This window comes from Arachis ipaensis, chromosome B8 (assembly GCF_059453495.1).
Source record: "Arachis ipaensis isolate K30076 ecotype BB chromosome B8, ASM5945349v1, whole genome shotgun sequence".
Lineage (NCBI taxonomy): Eukaryota > Viridiplantae > Streptophyta > Magnoliopsida > Fabales > Fabaceae > Arachis > Arachis ipaensis.
In genome coordinates, this window is record NC_142443.1 from 73,408,425 (window position 1) to 73,417,774 (window position 9,350).

Genomic DNA, 9,350 nt, shown 5'->3' on the forward strand with positions numbered 1-9,350 from the left:
GAAACAATTGAATTTTAAAAATTTTTGAAAAAGTCAATCCAAATTTTCGAAATTTATGAGAGAAAAAAAGGAAAGATATTTTTTTGATTTTTGAATTTTTAATGAAGAAAGAGAAAAACATGAAAAAGACTCAATGCATGAAAATTTTGGATCAAAGCATGTGATGAATGCAAGAACACTATGAATGTCAAGATGAACACCAAGAACACTTTGAAGATCAAGATGAACATCAAGACTTATTTTTGAAATATTTTCAAGAAAAGAAAACATGCAAGACACCAAACTTAGAAATTTTTCATGTATAGACCTATGAATGCAAGAATGCATATGAAAAACAAGAAAAGATACAAAACAAGAAAGTATGAAGATCAAACAAGAAGACTGGCCAAGAACAACTTGAAGATCATGAAGAACACTATGAATGCATGAATTTTCGAAAAATGCATAATAAATTTTTAGAAAAAATACAATTGACACCAAACTTAAGAATTGACTCAAGACTTAAACAAGAAACACAAAATAATTTTTTTTTTATTTTATGATTTTGTAAATTTTTTTTTGTAATTTTTCGAAAATTAATTTGAAAAAGGAAAATAAGGATTTCAAAATTTTTAATATGAATTCCAGGAATCTTTCAATGTTAGCTGAAAGCTCCAATCCAAGGGTTAGACATGGCTTAATAGCTAGCCAAGCTTCAACAGTACAAGCAATTCCCTAACATGTGGAGGCCTCAGTCCAAAAGAATTTAGACATGGCTCTACAGCCAGCCTGGCTTCAACATGCTTCATGAAACTCTAGAATTCATTCTTAAAAATTCTGAAGTAATTTTCGAAAACAGATGAGAAATTTTTGAAAGATTTTTGAAAAACAAAATATTTTTTTTGAAAATAAAACAAAAAGAAAATTACCTAATCTGAGCAACAAGATGAACCGTCAGTTGTCCAAACTCGAACAATCCCCGGCAACGGCGCCAAAAACTTGGTGCACAAAATTGTGATCCCTGGTAATGGCTCCAAAAACTTGGTGCTCTAATCTTAATTCATAATTTGTCACAACTTCGATACAACTAACCAGCAAGTGCATTGGGTCGTCCAAGTAATAAAACCTTACGTGAGAAAGGGTCGATCCCACGGAGATTGTTGGTATGAAGCAAGCTACAGTCATCTTGTAAATCTCAGTCAGACGGATATCAAATGGTTATAGTATTTTTGAATAATAATAATAAATAATAGAAAATAAAGATAAAAATACTTATGTATATCATTGGTGAGAATTTCAGATAAGCGTATAGAGATGCTTTCGTTCCTCTGACTCTCTGCTTTCCCGCTGCCTTCATCCAATCAGTCTTACTCCTTTCCATGGCAAGCTTTCTGTAAGGGCATCACCGTTGTCAATGGCTACATCCCATCCTCTTTGTGAAAATGGTCCAAATGCTCTGTCACGGCACGGCTAATCATCTGGAGGTTCTCAATCCTACTGGAATAGGATTTACTATCCTTTTGCGTCTGTCACCACGCCCAGCACTCGCGAGTTTGAAGTTCGTCGCAGCCATCCCTTCCCAGATCCTACTCGGAATACCACAGACAAGGTTTAGACTTTCTGGATCTCAGGAATGGCCATCCATGGGTTCTAACTTATACCACGAAGACACTAATAACGCAGACTCGGCCCCCTGTATTAGATATCCAAGAGATATTCATTCTAGCTTGTTTGCATGTAGAACGGAAGTGTTTGTCAGACACACGTTCATAAGTGAGAATGATGATGAGCGTCACATAATCATCACATTCATCATGTTCTTGAGAACGAATGAATATCTTAGGAGCGGAATAAGTTGAATTGAATAGAAAACAGTAGTACTTTGCATTAAATCATGAGGAACAGCAGATCTCCACACCTTAATCTATGGAGTGCAGAAACTCTACCGTTGAAAATACATAAGTGATGAAGGTTCAGGCATGGCCGAATGGCCAGCCCCCAAACATGATCAATATGATCCAAAGTTGAACTAAAAATCATAAGATGTCTAAAAGACTAGTAAAAAGGTTCTATTTATACTAAACTAGTTACTAGGGTTTACAGAAATAAGTAATTGATGCATAAATCCACTTCCGGGGCCCACTTGGTGTGTGCTTGGGCTGAGCTTGAAGTTTACACATGCAGAGGCTTCTTCTGGAGTTGAACGCCAAGTTGTAACATGTTTTTGGCGTTCAACTCTGGTTCGTGACGTGTTTCTGGCGTTTAACTCCAGACTACAGCGTAGAACTGGCGTTCAACGCCCTTTTGCGTCATCTAAACTCGACCAAAGTATGGACTATTATATATTTCTGGAAAGCCCTGGATGTCTACTTTCTAACGCAATTAGAAGCGCGCCATTTCGAGTTCTGTAGCTCCAGAAAATCTACTTTGAGTGCAGGGAGGTCAGAATCCAACAGCATCAGCAGTCCTTCTTCAACCTCTGAATCTGATTTTTGCTGAAGTCCCTCGATTTCAGCTAGAAAATACCTGAAATTACAGAAAAACACACAAACTCATAGTAAAGTCCAGAAATGTGAATTTAACATAAAAACTAATAAAAACATCCCTAAAAGTAACTAGATCCTACTAAAAACATACTAAAAACAATGCCAAAAAGCGTATAAATTATCCGTTCATCAATATACAAGCAAAATTGAAAAGTGCAATAAACTAAGAAAGTGTAATAAACTAAGTAAAAAGTTCCTTAAAAGGATAAAATATATACAACGTACCAAAAAAACATAGAAAGAAACCACACTAAAAATGTTCAGAAATGAAGATTGTCACCCAAAAAGCGTTGCTAACCTCCCCACACTTAAAATGTAGCACCGTCCTCGGTGCTCACGATCATGCGGAGTGGAAGGAGTCGTCACTGTATCACCATACAAAAGTGGCTGCAAGAGTGATGGTGGTGCTGAAACCGAAAGAGCTAAGTTACAAAACAGCATATGAAGTGAACAGATAATAAAAATTTGAATGGAAGAATACATGAGAATCAAATTAAATCAAACACAAACAACTTCCAATCAAATTCAGGACATGGGAAAAGCTAACTTGCTTGTTTATCAAAGAATAAAAGAAGGAAGGAGCATTGTTACTATGCACAAAGAGAAAGAAAATAGTTAAAAGTTACAAGTTAATGTTAGTTGAAAATTAAAAAGAAAGTTAAAAGTTAAAAGTTATGTTAGTAAAAAGGAAAATGGTTAATTGAAAGTGAAAAGAAAAGTTAGATGAAAAAGACAAGCAAAGTTAAAAGATAGGCAAAGAAAAAGAAAAATTAGTTGAAAAGGAAACAAAGGTAGAAAATCAAGTGAAAAGGAGGAAAAAAATTAATTAAAGAAATGAAAACAAGCAAAAATTCAAAAGTTAGGTGCATAGTCAAAAGTTCCTTAATTCGAAAAAGTTTCTAAAGTTTCAAAACAAGCAAGTTTGTATTCACTTCTCAACAATTCAAAATGCCAAAACAAGTGATGCACATATATGTGTAGAGCACATAATCAAGTAAATATCAATCACAAGTAATTGGCATAAATTAAAACAATTTGGTGTTGACTAAGTTAGAAACATAAAGAAACAAGTAAGCCAAAGAACATTCAAACACCAAATTCAATGAGGCATAAAGGTTACAAGGTTGAGACAAGAATTGAAAAGTTTATGCTCTATGTCACTTAAGATAATTTAGGCAAAGAAAAAAGGAATCAACTTAGTCACATAGGTAAAAAGAAATCTTCAACCTTGTGAGAGCTTGCAAAAGAGGCTTTTCTTTTAAAAGAATTTCAAGTTTGTAGTCAATTTAAAACTCAATTAATGCATATTCAATGCTCAAGAAGAACACACAATTTAAAAGAAGCAAAGAAGTTAAAGAATTAACCAAAACTTGTAAGGAAGCTCTTGAGGAAATTTCCAAAATCATTTAGCAAACAAGATTCTTTTTGACACAGAAATCTGTCAAATAGAATCTTGTTGCACCAAATAAGACGATGCCATTTAATGAAACAAGGTTAGGAAAAATCCTGCAGCATTTCAGCAGTAAATTGGGCTATTTTCCAATTTCAATCAACCAATTCACACTTCCTATGAATTCATTGACAATTAAAAACACAAAAACCATACATGTAACCATAGGAAGTAAGCAAATGAGCCAACAAATAGTAGTAAAACAGCCATGAGCAATTCAGCCAAAACAAATAAGCAATGAATCCAAACAAACAGCTAAGGAGCACTCAATAGCCCAGCATATAGCACCAAACAGTAGTAAGGAACAACAGTAATTGATTCAGTCAGCATTCCTTTCATTGAATTCAGCAATTAATTATAAGTAATAAAAATTCAAACAATTACACATAGCTCAATCTGATAATGAAGTTTAATTTGAAATAAGGACTCAGCAGCAATGAGCAAATAATGGCCCAAGATACAACCTCAAAACAGCAATAATGAACAATCCAGCAGCAATAACAACTCGAATTCAGAAATTTATCAAAATCATCATCACTGCAATAGTCATATCTAGGAATTGTACGTTTCAAAAACCAGCCACCAACAAGAAAAAGCAATAATTAACAACCGGATAGCATTCTATTCTTTGAATGTAACAACCAATCACAAGCAGCATGAGTTCAAACAATTAAGCATCACTGAATCAAACAATGAAGTTCAAATTGAAACAGGAACTTAGCAGTAATCACAATTGAAATTTATAATAGCCTTCAGCAAGAGTAGAGTAGCAATAAGACGATGCAGCAGCATGAACAAATCAACTCAGCACAGGGAAAATCAATGAAAGAGCAACATTCCAAAACAGCATTATTGATCAAAACAAACCTAAATCCACTATCCACGCCAGATTCTCTAACAACCTAAGCAACTAACATGCATTTCTAACTAAATTAAGCTAAACAAAATTAACTAGCAGTAAACTAATGACTAAAACAGAACTCAATTAAAGAAAAATATGAACCTGGGAAGCAAAATTAGAACAGAGGAAGGGAAGGGAAGAAGAAGGTTGATGATGGTGAGTGAACGGCTGGAGCAACTCAGTTGGCCTGGTAGTGGAGCTGATCCAATGGCAGCAGCAGAGGAGGGGCGCAGCAAAGAAACATGGGCCTTGCCTTATTCTGGCCTTCGAAGGCAGTGAAGAGCAACAGGGGTGGTGTCGCAACAGCTGGAACTCACCTCAGACGAAGAGAACAGGAGCTTAAACTTGCTCTGTTCTTCAACCCAAAAAGAACGAGAGAGACAAGGGCTGTGTCAGAAGGAGGTCGCGAAGAAGAGGACCCTGTGGTCTCTGGACCTGACGGCGACGGAAAAGGTAGAGGGAGGGGGGCTGGACGAGGTGGTTGAGACTGGAGATTGAGACAGGATCGATGAGGAAGGGAAGGTTGCAATGTGATGTTGAAGCCAAAAGGGAAGGTAGCGCGAAGAGGAGGAAGAGCAGAGTGGACTCTGGTTCGAGCTGAGACCAGTTTGCATTCCAGTGAAACAGGGAAGAGTGGTGCGGCGAGGCTGAGAAAGAAGAAAAAGGAAGAAGAAGGAGGAGAGGGAAACTGGATGGCGGCCAGCGGTGGTAGTTGTCGCGGCGATGGTGAGAAGAGGGAGAGGGACGCGGTGAGTTCTGGACTTGCTGAGGTGAGGCCGAGATAGGGAGAGAGGAAGAAGAAAGGGGAAAGGGCACGGCGGTTGCGGCGGTCACCGGCGGTTGTGGTGAAGGTGGGTGGACGGTGAGGCAATGTGGTGGTAATGATGGTGCAGAAGATGGAGCAGAGAAGATGAGGGATTCGCACCACAAGGGGGTATTTTTTTTTTTTGCGTTTGTGCGTACGCACCAATAATAATGTGCGTACGCATTCATGGGTAAAGGGCTATTGGGTGTACGCACACACCATGTGAGCACCGTGGACAGAAGCCTTGAATTGAAGTGTGCGTGCACACCTATATGTGTGTACGCACAGTTGAATTTTATTTTTTTTTAAAATAGAATTTTACCCAACATTCTAATATTCATATAAATAAGAAATTAATAAAAATATACAACTATTTATATTAAACTTTAAAATTAATCTAAAATTTTATTTTTCAAATCAAAATCATGGATTATTCAAAGAACTTGTAATATGCACAAACAAAAATCTACCCAAAACTATTTCAACAATCCAAAAACTAATTAAAAATTTTAAACATGCAATTTAAAACAAAATTACTAACTATTCACATATGCATTTTAAAACAAAAATCTATTAAGGTAAGCTAACAACCAAGAGACATATTTACAAGCAAAAACAAACAACCAATCAAAAATAAACTATTCACATATTCACATATTAACAAAAGCCAACAATGTAACACCATTATAAGTCCCTGGCAATGGCACCAAAATTTGATGTGAGAATTTATGTCGATCTAGAATTTCACAAAAATAGAATCTCGTTACAGCATAGTCTAGACCATCAATTAACTCTCAATCAAAGTTTAAATCAAAGAATAGTCATAATTCAAATCAAATAACCAAGAGTATTCAAACTCCCGGGTCGTTCTCCCTAGGAATTGCAATGAAGTGTTCAATTGCTGGCTATGAGGGATTGGGGGTTGTGATTTCAAGGAGCAAGAAATTAAAATGCAAGGAAGTGAGTAAGCATGCAAGAGAATTAAACTCAAAGCAAGTAAAACAAAAATGGGAATTCAAGTGGCAAAAAGGACTCTTGGCAAGGATTGGAGAATTGAGGATTCCTATCATAATCATAGACCACAAACATGATAATTGCTAAGAACTAATCCCAATTAGTCTATTCTAACATCGATAATAAGTCAAAAGGGCATAATTGATCTCAATATCCACAAGTCCTAATCAACTCACTAATTAACTTAGTAAAAGACTAGCGTCACTAGAGACCAAACCAACTAACAATCCTAATCACAATATCAAAGGACATCTATGATTCAACATCACCTAATTATCCAATTCCAAGCCAAGAGTGTGAAAAACTATACAAAAACTAGAAGAGACATTTTATCAAACACCTAGCATGCATAAAAGAGAAAATATCATAAATTGCAATAAAAAAAAATATATACTACCAATTGTAGGATAATAATAACAAGAACTCAAACAAGCATTAAAGAAATATAAAACATCAAATTTGCATTAAATGAAATTAAAAGTAACAAGAGTGTTCATAAAACCAAAGATGACAAAATTGACAAAATGACAAAAGAAATAAAGAAGATAAAGATAAGAAAGCATAGAAACATAAATGAAACTAAATTAAAACAGGGATTAAAGAAAAAAATTAAAAAGAAACTAAGACAAAAACCCTAAATTCTAGAGAGAAGGGGGAGCCTCTCTCTCTAGAAAACTAAGCCAAACATGTAAAAACCTAAACCTAATTGCTCCCCCCTTCATCCATCTTCACTTTGGCTTAAAATAGCTTTAGAAATGAGTTGGGTTGGGTTTTGGAGGCCTAGAATTCACCCCCCAGCAATTTGTAATTAATGAGCTCACGTGCCAAGACTTGTGCGTACGCACAGGTGTGTGCGTACGCACACTTGCTGATTTTCTGACTTATGCATACGCATAAATTGCGTGCGTACGCACACTTAAACTTATGTCCACTATAGCGAATTATATATTATTTTGAAGCCTTGAAGGTTAGCTTTCCAATGCTGCTGGAACTGCTTCATTTGGTCCTCTGTAGCTCAGGTTATGATCAATTTTGTACCGAGAGGTCAGGATGGACAGCTTTACAAATCCTTCATTTCTTGAATTCTTTCACTTTGTATGATTTTCTTCCAATTTCTCAAGCCATTCTTGCCTTTAAAACCTTAAATCACTCAAACAAACATATCAAGGCATCGAATGGGAGAAAAGTGAATTAAAGTTGGCAATTTAAGCATGAAAAGCATGTTTTTCACAATTAAGTACAATTAGGAAAGAATTCACAAAAGCATGCTATTTCAATGAATAAATGCAAGAAAAGTGAATGAAATCCACTTAATTAAAGCAAATAAATACCAAGAAATGTGGATTCATCATATTGCTCAACATCAACCGAGAAAGGGTTGTTTGGGTGCCTTTCAGGGGCATGCTCCACCTTGTCCTTTTCAACCGACTCCTCACTAACCTGAGCTTCTATACCCGCTACCTTACCACTTCTCAGATGTATTGTCTTGCACTCTTTCCTTGGGTTGGGCACTATATCACGAGGGAAGGTGTGAGGAGGCTTCTCAGCTACTTGCTTGCTTAACTGACCCATTTGAACCTCCAAGTTTCTAATTAAAGCTCTGGTTTCCTGCATGAAACTATTAGTATTCTTGGAGAGTTTTGCAATTAATGATTCCAAGTCAGAAGGTTTCTAAGAGGGAGAGGGCACATGGTATTATTTAGAGGGCTAGAACTGACAGTTGTCGTTGAAATTACCTTGAGAAGAGTTATTGCTGTTGAAATTTGGTTGCCTCTGTGGTTGATTTCTCCAACCAAAATTTGGGTGATTCCTCCACCCTGGATTATAAGTCTTTAAAAAAGGATCATTATTGGGGGGTCTAGAGGAATTGCCCATGTAATTAACCTGTTCAGTGGAAAATTGACTATAATCCTAATGCTCACCTTGAGGAAATCCACCACTCATGTCATAAGGAGCATCTTGGGTATTAATAGTTGAAACTTGTAACCCGCATAAGTATTGAATAATGACATTTATTTGTTGAGATGTGGTTTTATTCTGAGCATGAATAGTATTTAAAGCATCTAGTTCTATGACTCCCTTCCTCGTGGCAGTTCTCTGAGAAAAGTATAAATACTGGTTGTCCGCAACCATCTCAATCAACTCTAGAGCCTCTTCAATGGTCTTCTTCATGTGAAGAAATCCTCTTGCAGAATTATCCAAAGAAGTTCTGGTGGCCTGAGTAATCCCATTATAAAAGATCTGCAACTGTATCCTGTCCAAAAACATGTCGGGAGGGCACTTTCTGAGCATTACCTTGTACCTCTCCCAAGCTTTATAGAGAGATTCACCCTCTTGTTGCCTGAAGGTCTGAACATCAGTCCTTAGCTTGGTCAGTCCCTGGGGTGGGAAGAATTTATTCAAGAATTTTTTGAACACATTGTCCCATATATCTAGGATCTCCTTAGGTTGTGTATCAAGCCACTAGTTGGCTCGGTCCTGTATAGAAAAAAGAAAGAACAACAACCGATAAACATCAGGATGGACTCCCTTTGTCTTGACTATATCACAAATCTACAGAAAATTAGAGATGAACAAGTTTGGATCTTCTTGCGGGAGTCCATGAAACTGATAGTTTTATTGCACCAAAGTAATGAGTTGAGGTTTCAACTCAAG

The 9,350-nt window shown here is 36.5% G+C and overlaps 1 long non-coding RNA gene across 2 annotated transcripts; it reads right to left on the reverse strand.

Annotated features, from left to right (window-relative positions):
- Positions 1-1,839: 1,839 nt before the first annotated feature.
- On the reverse strand, positions 1,840-5,927 carry LOC110265949 (uncharacterized). 2 transcript variants are annotated; one of them, XR_002352644.2, is made up of 3 exons: positions 4,979-5,927; positions 2,751-2,932; positions 1,840-2,505 (listed from the first exon to the last, which is right to left on the reverse strand). It is a non-coding gene; the product is annotated as an uncharacterized LOC110265949 (long non-coding RNA). The 2 variants fall into 2 exon arrangements; XR_002352645.2 differs by having other exon boundaries at positions 2,824-2,932; positions 4,979-5,788.
- Positions 5,928-9,350: the final 3,423 nt, after the last annotated feature.